We start from the raw sequence: 12,853 nt of genomic DNA on the forward strand, positions 1-12,853 counted from the left end.
GATGTTGAAGGAATTGTCCATAGAGCTCAGAGACAGGATTGTGTCGAGGCACAGATCTGGGAAAGGGTACCAAACAATTTCTACAGCACTGAAGGTCCCCAAGAACACAGTGGCCTCCATCATTCTTAAATGGAAGAAGTTTGGAACCACCAAGACTCTTCCTAGAGCTGGCCGCCTGGCCAAACTGAGCAATCGGGGAAGAAGGGCCTTGGTCAGGAAGGTGACCAAGAACCCAATGGTCACTCTGACAGAGCTCCTGAGTTCCTCTGTGGAGATGGGAGAACCTTCCAGAAGGACAACCATCTCTGCAGCACTCCACTAATCAGGCCTTTATGGTAGAGTGGCCAGATGGAAGCCACTCCTCAGTAAAAGGCACATGACAGCCTGCTTGGAGTTTGCCAAAAGGTACCTAAAGACTCTCAGACCATGAGAAACCAGATTCTCTGGTCTGATGATACCAAGATTGAACTCTTTGGCCTGAATGCCAAGCATCACGTCTGGAGGAAACCTGGCAGCATCCCTATGGTGAAGCATGGTGGTGGCAGCATCATGCTGTGGGGATGTTTTTCAGTGACAGGGACTGGGAGACTAGTCAGGATCGAGGGAAAGATTAACGGAGCAGAGTACAGAGAGATCCTTGATGAAAACCTGCTCCAGAGCGCTCAGAACCTCAGACTGGGGCGAAGGTTCACCTTCCAACAGGACAACAACCCTAAGCACACAGCCAAGACAACGCAGGAGTGGCGTCGGGACAAGTCTCTGAATGTCCTTGAGTGGCCCAGCCAGAGCCCTGACTTGAACCCAATTTAACATCTCTGGAGAGACCTGAAAATAGCTGTGCAGCGATGCTCCCCATCCAACCTGACAGAGCTTGAGAGGATCTGCAGAGAAGAATGGGAGAAACTCCACAAATACAGGTGTGCCAAGTTTTTAGCATCATACCCAAGAAGACTCAAGGCTGTAATCGCTGCCAAAGGTGCTTCAACAAAGTACTGAGTGAAGGGTCTGAATACTTATGTAAATGTGATATTTCAGTTTATTATGCTTTATACATTTGCAAAACCTGTTTTTGCTTTGTCATTATGGGGTATTGTGTGTAGATTGATGAGGGGAAAAAACAATTTATCATGTGGTTCAACATGTGATAACATGAAACTAGATTGTTAACCATTGCTGTTAATTCTACTGTTAATTTCTACAGTAATATTATACTCTATTAGTGTTTTGCTATATATTTACTGCCAATCGCAATGCAATTGGCATTTTTTAACCCATCATGGAAATTTGCATGACTCATTTGCAATTCCATTTAAACTTATAGGATACTTTAGATGCACTGATGGCACAATTTTCCTGTACTTTTATAGAAAGTTACCGGCTACTGAGTTGCGGTGAAAAAAGTGCAAACTATTTAAAAAATATATATTTTGTATTTTGTCAGTAAATATACAACCATGAACAAGAAGTATACAGAAATTCCAATGAACTTTCTGAATGAATTGGAATTTAAATGACCTCAAAATTGGTTAGCACCCTTGGAACACAACCACACCAGGGATTTGAACTCACAACCTCTTGGATGTCAGCAACCTAAGTTCACCACCAGGTCTGTGGCCATGGTTTATTGGCAAGAATACATTTCTGTGCTTTGTTAAAGTTGCCCGGAATCAAGTCAATACTTGTGCGATTATCTGACAACACCAACAAAAAAGTAGCAGACACTTGACATTAAAACCCATAAGAGTCTATTTGTTTTAGAATTTTAAGACCCCTTGAAGTATCAAAATAATATATGAAATAATTCATTTGCTATTATTAGCCCATACAAACGCATTGAATAACAGATTCACTACATGGAACAACAGATAGTCCCCAAAGAAATCTAAAGGAAGTTTGTTCTGAAGTGTCTGTCCTATATCTGAGCGATACTGTATAAGATGATCAGGAAAAGTACAGTGCCTAGCAAAAGTATTCATCCCCCTTGGCGTTTTTCCTATTTTGTTGCATGACAACCTGTAATTTAAATGGATTTTTATTTGGATTTCATGTAATGGACATACACAAAATAGTCAAATTTCGTGAAGTGAAATGAAAAAAATAACTTAAAAGTGGTGCGTGCATGTGTATTCATCCCCTTTGCTATGAAGCCCCTAAATAAGATCTGGTGCAACCAATTACCTTCAGAAGTCACATAATTAGTTAAATAAAGTCCACCTGTGTGCAATCTAAGTGTCACATGTGTGCAATCTACGTGTCACATGATCTGTCACATGATCTCAGTATATATACATCTGTTCTGAAAGGCCCCAGAGTCTGCAACACCACTAAGCAAGGGGCACCACCAAGCAAGCGGTACCATGAAGACCAAGGGGCTCTCCAAACAGGTCAGGGACAAAGTTGTGGAGAAGTACAGATCAGGGTTGGCTTATAAAAAAATATCAGAAACTTTGAACATCCCACGGAGCACCATTAAATCCATTATTAAAAAATGGAAAGAATATGGCACCACAACAAACCTGTCAAGAGAGGGCCACCCACTAAAACTCACGGACCAGGCAAGGAGGGCATTAATCAGAGAGGCAACAAAGAGACCAAAGATAACCCTGAAGGAGCTGCAAAGCTCCACAGCGGAGATTGGAGTATCTGTCCATAGGACCACTTTAAGCCATACACTCCACAGAGCTGGGCTTTACAGAAGAGTGGCCAGAAAAAAGCCATTGCTTAAAGAAAAAAATAAGCAAACACGTTTGGTGTTCGCCAAAAGGCATGTGGGAGACTCCCCAAACATATGGAAGAAGGTACTCTGGTCAGATGAGACTAAAATTGAGCTTTTTGGCCATCAAGGAAAACGCTATGTCTGGCGCAAACCCAACACCTCTCATCACCCCGAGAACACCATCCGCACAGTGAAGCATGGTGGTGGCAGCATCATGCTGTGGGGATGTTTTTCATCGGCAGTGACTGTGAAACTGGTCAGAATTGAAGGAATTATGAATGGCGCTAAATACAGGGAAATTCTTGAGGGAAACCTGTTTCAGTCTTCCAGAGATTTGAGACTGGGACGGAGGTTCACCTCACTAATGCTCTTGTGGCTGAATGGAAGCAAGTCCCCGCAGCAATGTTCCAACATCTAGTGGAAAGCTTTCCCAGAAGAGAGGCTGTTATAGCAACAAAGGGGGGACCAGCTCCATATTAATGGCCATGATTTTGGAATGAGATGTTCAACAAGCAGGTGTCCACATACTTTTGGTCATGTAGTGTATGTACCTGTGAAGTGTACCTTTGACCTTTTTGTAACCCAGGAAACAACACTGTAGGGTACCCTAACCATACCCTTATTTTCTTAGCAGGAAGTTTGAACCTGGTGGCACTGCAGAAACATCAACTGCGCTCCAACCAAGAGGTTGCAAGTTCAAATCCCCAAGGAGTAAATGTATACTCTATGTTATGTGTCCTTGAGGACTGCTATGTTGGCGGTGATCATTTGACATTATTTACTTGATTCTGGGCAGCTTTTATCAAAGTGCAAACATGCATTCTTGCCAATAAGTCTGTGGTCATATCACTTTCACGCTAACAGATCTGGTGGTGTAGCTGCACTGTAGCAGGACATTTCCGGTTGCTAGCGACCGAGAGGTTATGAATACAAATCCCATTTAAAGTTGCAATATATACGTTTTTGGGCGCTATTTCTGTGCTTCCCGTTCTTAAGTTTTGTTCTTGTGTCTTTTACTTTTGAACACAAGCTTCAAACAGCTGAAAATACAATCATTTTGGTTATGGAAAATATATTTCACAGCTGTTTAGATGGTACAATGATTCTCTACACTATGCTTGCTTGTTTTGTCACATAAACTGAAATTAGGCGAACTATTAGAATTTTAGCAACCAGGAAATGGTGGAGCAATTTCTGCATCGTCCATCTTTAAGGCTGAGTCACAATTGCGGTCACAGTACAAAATTACAGAAGATTTTACAGTAACTGAAATCAAAATACAGCAGCATACTGTCATTTTATTAAAAAATAACACCTTCAAGTTGTATATTTATTTTTTATTTTTACTGCAACCTTATTCAAAGTGCAGAAATCTATTCTTGGCAATAAATATATAGTGAATCTCTATTGTATCCACGAACCTGGTGTAGCAGCAGGAACTTACATTTACATTTACATCATTTAGCAGACGCTCTTATCCAGAGCGACTTACAAATTGGTGCATTCAACTTATGATAGCCAGTGGGACAACCACCTTTTTACAAAATAAAATAAAAAAAATATGGGGGGTGGGGGAAGAAGGATTACTTTATACTATTCCAGGTATTCCTTAAAGAGGTAGGGTTTCAAGTGTCTCCGGAAGGTGGTCAGTGACTCCGCTGTCCTGGTGTCGTGGGGGAGCTTGTTCCACCATTGGGGTGCCAGAGCAGCGAATAGCTTTGACTGGGCTGAGCGGGAACTGTGCTTCCGTAGAGGTAGGGGAGCTAGCAGGCCAGAGGTGGATGAACGTAGTGCCCTCGTTTGGGTGTAGGGTTTGATCAGAGACTGAAGGTAAGGAGGTGCCGTTCCCCTCACAGCTCCGTAGGCAAGCACCATGGTCTTGTAGTAGATGCGAGCCTCAACTGGAAGCCAGTGGAGTGTGCGGAGGAGCGGGGTGACATGAGAGAACTTGGGAAGGTTGAACACCAGACGGGCTGCAGCGTTCTGGATAAGTTGTAGGGGTTTAATGGCACAGGCAGGGAGCCCAGCCAACAGCGAGTTGCAGTAATCCAGACGGGAGATGACAAGTGCCTGGAATAGGACCTGTGCCGCTTTCTGTGTAAGGTAGGGTCGTACTCTGCGAATGTTGTAGAGCATGAACCTGCAAGATCGGGTCACCGCTTTGATGTTAGCGGAGAACGACAGGGTGTTGTCCAGGGTCACGCCAAGGTTCTTTGCACTCTGGGAGGAGGACACAATGGAGTTGTCAACCGTGATGGCGAGATCATGGAGCGGGCAGTCCTTCCCCGGGAGGAAGAGCAGCTCCGTCTTGCCGAGGTTCAGCTTGAGGTGGTGATCCGACATCCACGCTGATATGTCTGCCAGACATGCAGAGATGCGATTTGCCACCTGATTATCAGAAGGGGGAAACTTCAGGTAGCTAGCAACCAAGAGGTTGAGCATTCAAATCCCAAGGGAGGTTAAGTCCCAATATAGCAGTATACTGTCCATTAGCACCTCAAATTTGCTGTAAAAACACAGAACTTATTGTATTTTTACCTCAACTAGACAAAAACCTCCACGGGACCATAACACAATGTTCAGAGAACATGGGGACCATGACTGTTTAAATTTAATTAATGTAAATTAGGCCTTTTAAAGTAAAATATTCTAAATAACATTTGATGCCTGGGCTTTCACATGTGCTCAAATGCTATCACGTGTAGTGTCATGGTATCACATGTTGAAATTTTGCATCCCCATGTTGTCAAATTTATTTCACATTCATTTCACATGAGATTATGCTCCCATGTTGTCATGTGTAGTTTTATGTTATCACATGTTGCTTCACATGTTGTCACATGTTGTCACATGATCACCTGAGATCACATGTGTTCACATGTGAAATTCATGTGGTTTTTCCATATGGAAATATTTAAACAACTGTAGCTAGACATGTTAAGTATCAGTATATGTTTGGTTTTGAGTAATTTTACACAGGCATTTATTCTAAATACAAATAATTTCTAGATAAATAAATTGCCCCTGCAGATTCCATCCAGATTCTGTCCAGCTGGTCCCAGCTCTGTTTGTGCTCTTGCCTACTCCATTGTCAAGCCAAATATATATTTGTCCCAATGTGATATTTCCCTATAAAATAACACTTGAACTGAAAACACTTTACACTTTCATATGAAAAACCAGTAAACAACCATATAATTGTATATATGTTTATTAAAAGATATTCAATTTCATTGTATTTTTAAGGTGAAACATTTGACACACAGTGGCAGAATGAATGTGAACTTACCTTGTTGAGTTATTGAATAGTTGATTAATTGAGTTATTGAATCATTCAGCTGTTGAAGGCTGCTTTTGTTGCCAGCCTGAAACCCAGCAGACAATGTAGCTGTAGCTTAAACCACACAGAAATCTACATTGTATGCTAGGTCCAGGACCAAGCAAATATGTCTCGTCAGCTGTCACACACACATACGCACACATACACATACGCACACACCCACTGTCTCTGACAGAGTAATCATAGAGAGAATGTGACATTTCATCTTGCCTGTTCTCTATAGACAGATTTCTAGGGAAACTGCAGGCATCGCATCCTAACAGTGTTTTCTCTCCTTTCTTAAAGGCTCTGTGCTATTGTGCCTGACATGTTTGACATTTCCTTCAACTCTGGCTTGCTTTTCTCTGCTCTCGTCAATCTCTTTTCTATGAGCCGAGAGTCAACATCTTTTAGAAAACAGCACAATTCAGAGAAGAATACCAAGAAGAGTTTGAATGACTCTCGCCAAGGATTGTGCAGAGGGAGAAAATATTTGAGAGGAGAGAAAAATAATAAGAAAAAAATGACAATAAAAAACTGACAAGCATAGGCATAGAGAGCGTCCTGTGCTGTAACCTCCCATATGATAACATACTAGCCAATCAGAGAGAAATTGAATGTGCAATTAGCCAATCAGTTGGAAATGGGATGTATCACCTGGCAGGAAGTAGGGAGTGGGCAGTGGCGTGTGTTCAGAGACCCAGTAGCCAGATGTAGCTGCTGATAATTACACAGGATCTACACTGCCTACTGAGCAACTGATCAACACACAAATACAGGGGGGGGGGATAGAGGGAATGGGCTGCAGATATTGATAAAGGATCCACGTTGATGCATTTGCATTGCCTTCATCATAGTCTTCATCCTCATATGATCATTGGGTCCATTCTGGTTAGAGAGAGAGAGAGAAAGGGGAGAAAGAGATGGTCATTATTGGGTAAGGAATCATAAGGTAACATTGACTGCAGCTACTAAGAGAGAGGAGAAGGAAGGGGGAGGGAGGAGAAGAAACAAGGAGAGAATGGGGTGAGAGGAGAGGGGGGAAGGAAGAAGAGAAGGGTGACGAGGGAGAGACAGAACAGACAGAGAGGATGGGGTGAGGGGAGAAGGGAAGGATATGGGAATTATCTCTCTATGGCTATCTCTAAGCATTATCAGTTTCAGATTAGTGACATTCTTTCCCATTAGGCCTGGGGCAACTGGAGGCAGCAGCCACTGCCATGTCAGCTCCACAGCGGCTCTGATGCCACACTTATGGGTCTCGCATTCTATCTCTCTTAGGGAGAAGTTTCCTTTAGGCACTTTGCTCTAGGTACTGATCAGCTTACCCTCTCCAAATCCTAACCTGAACCATTAGATGCAAACTTTACTACTGATCTAGGATCAGGATGGAGGGGTATGTATGCTGGGCTCGCCCACTTGTCCCCTGTCCAGTTTTGCCTCTGCATACCTGAAGCCTCATGACCATATTGATCAAACATAGCAGTCTAGTACCCTACTCAACCAGCTGATGCTCACTTGACTCCAATTTCTCCTTATTAAGGAAAAGTCTCTCTCTCTCTCTCTCTCTCTCTCTCTCGCTCGCTATTTTGGATTCTAGCAATCTGTGTGGCCCAAGACTACGGCCCTTTCTCCTTCACCCTCTCTTTCTCCTTCTAGCATTGTGTGCTCCTGGAGTGTTTTGGCTGGGTTTAATTGTTACCATGGTGATGACATTGGTGTTGAGAGTTCCTTGTGTTCTGTGAGTTTGAGTCCCATGTCAAGACTGATGCAGGAGTTGCAGTGTTGACTGAGTGAGCGAGAGAGTTGTTGAGTGTGTTGAGTGTGTGATGCAGGGCTGACATTGGTGATGACTGTTGTAGAGAGGAAAGTAGTGCCACATCAGTCAGAGGTGGTGGCAGTGAGGTCACTAGATCAACTAGGCAACGGCATGAGCCAAACTTTGGAGTGTGCTCATGCACTTGCTCATCACTTCTGATGATATTGTCACTTCTGTACTTTTTAGCATTGGCCAATAGTGACTACTGGGCAGTGGTGTATGTACTGTATGTGTGGTAGGGTGGTGGAGCATGGCCTGGGGCTGTGGGGAGGAATGCACTTCCTGGATCCACATGAATGAATTGAGAAGGACTTGGTACATTCCACAGAGAGAGAGAGAGGAGGGGGGTTATAAAAAGAGAGAGGAAGGAATGAGAGAGGAGGGGAGGGCACTACACAACTGTTGTCAATCAATCAATCCATGACTTGCAGGAGGGCGCCACTGAGCTACAAAGCAGGGTTGGGGTCAATTCAGTCATTTTGATTATGTTCAGTTTTTTTTAATTCAGGAAAAGAACATTATTTTGACCCTGACCCTCCTATTGAGCATGCCCAGTCCCCAGAGAGCTTTCTGATTGGAGGAGGAATACAGCGTATAGCTGTTGCTATAGGACTTTAGGAGGGCTGAAATACAGTATCTTACCTGTAGACAGATGTTAGAACTAGGATAGCAAATGTCTTGTGGTAGTTGAAGGTCATCGTGGTGGCTGACTGCACAGTGCTGTTGTGAGCATGGTCATCCTAGGGACCGTTGCTTGGTACACTCAGGACTGCTCTGACACCTATAACACATACAATGCAACAGGTCAGTGTCAGGGGTTCATGTTTCACATCTGATCATAACTTGATCAAGACATACAGTGTCAGTAAACCTGTAATCTCTCGTGGACAGATCTACGTAAACATAACTGGTATGGTAGAATCTGTCAGGAAGGAATGGGATGCGTGGGATAACGAGCAGCATTAGTTCCGGTGTTTGTTTTTTTTCGTCACTGGTTATTCGGACAAATCACGATTCCGCAGTTGTTAGCATCTTTCGAGTTTCGGAAGGGGAGGGGACATTTGGCTTTTAACTGTCAAAAAGAGAGGGTGGAGCTCCTCGTTCCGGTTCCGCTCCTTGCTCTAGTATCTCTTCATCTCTTCTCTTAACACGTATGGATCCAGAACTTAATCGAGCAGCTGACCAATTACGTGATACTTTAGTTCAGGGTTAACCGAGATTAGTAAACCTGGAGTATACTGCAAACCCAGTGAAAACATTAAAACCTGAATATTGTGTGACTGTGTGTGTGTGTGTGTGTAATGATAACAGACCTCAACCAGTTAGACTTAGTTTACATGATCAGTGATAACGTGATACAGTATGTTCCACTCTCCATCCTTCTCCATCCCTCTATCTTATCCGCTTCTTTCTATCCTTTGATGATGTTGTGTGTGTGTGTGGGCGTGCGTCTATGTGATACTGCCACTCTGGCCGATCAGAAGTGGTCAAGTGTATGTAAATGGAAACCCAAAGCCTCCAGTGAAACCCAAAGCCTTACAGTTGAGAGGGACACTACAGATGTAGGATCTTAATTTGAGCCAGTTTGCTACAACAGGACAATAACCCTGCAGCAGGAAATGTGAATTATTATGTGGATTACAATTAATGGACATTTTTATAGGGGTTGATACATTTTTGTTAGGCTAAATCAAGTCTGAAAAGTGGAAAAGACTATCTTTAGTAGCCTTTTTAAAACGCAAACACACTACAAGTTTGCATTTCCTGCTATGCAGGGAAATTCCAAGCAACAAAAGAGTGATCAAATTAAGATCCTACATCTGTAGTCTTACTAACTAGGAGAAGGTCAATGGAAGCACAATCACACACCATACAGCCATAGGAGTGGATCCTTTTCTGTTCACACTGATGTACACTAGTCCAAACTCCACTGACAAAAGCAAAATACCATTTCAGTTATAGATACAGTAGGTTAGCAAATCTACAACACTTCAAGCCAGCAAGCATCAAAATACAAGCTGTAGTAGGCACATACATTTATATAGAACACAATATAAAACATAGTGAAGAGAGATAAAGAAGGTGTGAGACCAGTGCTGTGTGTGTGTGTGTGTGTCTGTGGTTGGTGTGTGTGTGTGGGGTGTGTGTGTGTTTGTGTGTGTGTGGGGGGTTGGTGTGTGTGTGTGTGTGTGTGTGGTTGGTGTGTGTGTGTTTGTGTGGTTGGTGTGTGTGTGTGTGTGTGTGTGTGGTTGGTGTGTGTGTGTGTGTGTGTGTGTGTGTGTGGGGGGGTGTAAATGTAAGGCTATTCCTGGAGTGTGGCGCGTGTTTCAGTTGATGTGGGTTTCCTCCTAGCTGCCTGGCAGATGACTGGCCCTGACCACATCCACGCACGCACGCACGCACACATGCAGGCACACAAACACACACACACACACACACTAAGAGGAGCCAAGAGGAACTTAATCATTACCCTGCCCTGGCCTCAAAGCATGGAGCGACCACCACTGTATGTGTGTGTGTGTGTGTGTGTGTGTGTGTGTTTATTGGGTGGCAGTTGGGTATTATGGATGTGTGTGGGTGTTGGCGTTTACTGAAGTATACAGTATGTGGGCATGTGTGTAGGATGTGTAAGTTGGGTGTGTTTGAGGGTGTGTGTTGGGAGGACAGACCATGCTTGTTATTGCTTATCATCAGCTTTGAGTCCAAGACAAGGCAGTATGAGTTCTATTTCTCCCTTTTTCATCCATAGTTGAGAGCCACAGGTTGCTTTTCCACTAAATTCAATTCACATGAGAGATGAACAATTTCCATAACCACTCTTAGTCTACAGCACTCTCACTAACTGGTCCTCATTCAGCACCAACGTTCCACCAATTAGAATGTAATTCCATCAGAGCATCGGCCAATCAGATACTCAGCTCCAACGTTCTGCCGAGCCAGATCTGGAGAGTCTGATTGGTTCGGCCGGATCTGAGGAACGGTCCAATCAGAGAGAGGGAAGCCATTTCCTGGTCTGTGGAGACCTGGAGGTCATGGAACGTCAAAGGTCCCTGCCATCCCGTTTACGACAATGTTCCCAATCTCAGAATATTCCCATTGTTCTAGATACACCCCCACTCCCCCCCTCTATCTCTCTCACACACACACACACTCCTTCTCTCTCTCCCTCTCTCATTTCCTCTCTTTCTAATACATCATCTGCTTTATTAGGGTAAAGCAGGGAAGATGTAACAGTTTGAAAGTGAAAGGGGACCCTGAATGGTTCATCTGGGTGTTGGCTCGGCCAAACAGTGGTCCTGGAGCCTACAACTAAAGACTCAGCTCCAGACGCTATTTCAGCCCCAACTCAAGCCGCATCCCTGTACCCCCGTACCAGTCCTATACCCCAGTCCCAGCCCCACTCATATCTCCAGCCCAGAGAGGAGTGTCTGTGGGACCTTCCAAAAGGCTGGACTGATGGGAAAGGGCTGGCAGGGCGAGGAGAGGATCTAGGGAGAGGAGGAAAGGGGAGCTCCCTGGTGTCTTTATGAAGGCTTGGCAACCTCTCTCTCCTGTCCCACATACAGACACATACAGAGAGATACAGAGAGAGACAGAGAGACAGAGCGAGAGAGAGAGAAAGCGAGGGAGAGAGCTGGATGGATGGAGGATGGCCCAAAATCCCTAGATCCTGTAAAGCTGAGTTTAATGTGTTTCTCTCTCCCTGTCTGCTTTAGGGTTACTGGCTCCATGCTCAGTCCTATAGCATTACACTGCCCCATACAGACATTACAGCATGCATACACTTTCCAACCAATCCTATTGATTTTAATTTATTTTTTATATAGGGGAGTGTACGAACACAGTCCCCCACTACCAGAAATTGTCCAGTCGAGATTCCTACATTTGGGGAATTCGCAGGGGTCAGCACAGCCGGAGTGCAATGGCTGAGCCTCGCCCTCATCCTGCCTTCTTGATCACGGTATCTCCCTTGCTGGGTAAGTATTGTCCTACTGTAATGTTTGTTATCCAATGGGTGGAAAATGTGTTGAAAATAATAAATGATGTAAAGCCACGCTTTCAGGCACCTTTTAGAAGGTGAACTCTCTCTAATGTCAGAGACACATTCTACCTTCCTTGAACTTTCAGCTGACTGAATTCTAACCTGAATAGCTGACTGGCATCTCACCATACATTTCCGGCAAATTCTGTCAAAAATGTACAATTGATGAGAGTTTCCATTGTAGCAATATCAGGCAGGAAAATCCCTGTTTTTCTATTTTCTATGTATCCAGTCTCTTGGGAGTGTAGTCAACGGTGGATAAAGAGTTCCACTATAACACTCATAACTTATGTACCCTGTGAGTCATAGCTCCAGCTGATTACAGTCAGAAAAAAGATCTCCTTCAAACACAGATCTCAGGCCTTGCTCATTCATCCTGCTGTTTCATGACGTGCTTCCGCTCTAGTGTCTCTTTCCGGCGCCCCGACTTATTGGAATTCAATGCACTCTCAATGAGGCGCCAGGTAGGGGAAGCTACGGCCATATATGGGCATAGGGACACACACAGTGCCAGGTGGGTGTGTGGAGAACACACACACACACACAAGAGTGTGGTGACATCAAACCAAATGCAGTGAGCAGCTCTTGTGACGTCTAAGATATGCAGTTAAGCTCTTTGCCTGAACTCCTTTCTCTACAAATGACAGACTTCCAGTAAGAGTGACTCTATTGTTGTATAAACAAAGCAAAGTCAGCTCATGTGAAAAGGAAAGATATAGAGTGGTTTTCAATAGGATTGCTCTAGTTATATAAACTGACCTCAGCTAGTGAGAAGAGCCTCACCTAGTGACGTGATTAAAGATCCCGCCAACACACTGATGATGACCTCACATTATTCAACCCTACCTTTACCACCAAAATACTTTGCCATGGAAAGATTTTAATCTGACAGACTTTGCCAAGTAGGACAGGTCAGAGTGCATAGGTATTGAACTAAGACAGAGGGCAGATTCCAAT

The 12,853-nt window shown here is 44.0% G+C and overlaps 1 long non-coding RNA gene and 1 other non-coding gene across 3 annotated transcripts in view; both read right to left on the reverse strand.

The window, feature by feature from the left end:
- Nucleotides 1–6,802: 6,802 nt before the first annotated feature.
- Nucleotides 6,803–12,853, reverse strand: part of LOC121554750 — a 33,745-nt gene continuing 27,694 nt past the window's right edge. For both annotated transcript variants that reach the window (XR_005997769.1, XR_005997768.1), the window contains 2 exons: nt 8,497–8,635; nt 6,803–6,923 (listed from right to left, as the gene is read on the reverse strand). This is a non-coding gene — a long non-coding RNA (uncharacterized LOC121554750). The remainder of the gene's footprint in view (nt 6,924–8,496; nt 8,636–12,853) is intronic.
- Nucleotides 11,679–11,839, reverse strand: LOC121556452. Its single transcript, XR_005998164.1, has one exon. It is a non-coding gene; the product is annotated as a U1 spliceosomal RNA (small nuclear RNA).

The sequence above is a fragment of the Coregonus clupeaformis genome, chromosome 4, assembly GCF_020615455.1.
Source record: "Coregonus clupeaformis isolate EN_2021a chromosome 4, ASM2061545v1, whole genome shotgun sequence".
Taxonomy (NCBI): Eukaryota; Metazoa; Chordata; class Actinopteri; order Salmoniformes; family Salmonidae; genus Coregonus; species Coregonus clupeaformis.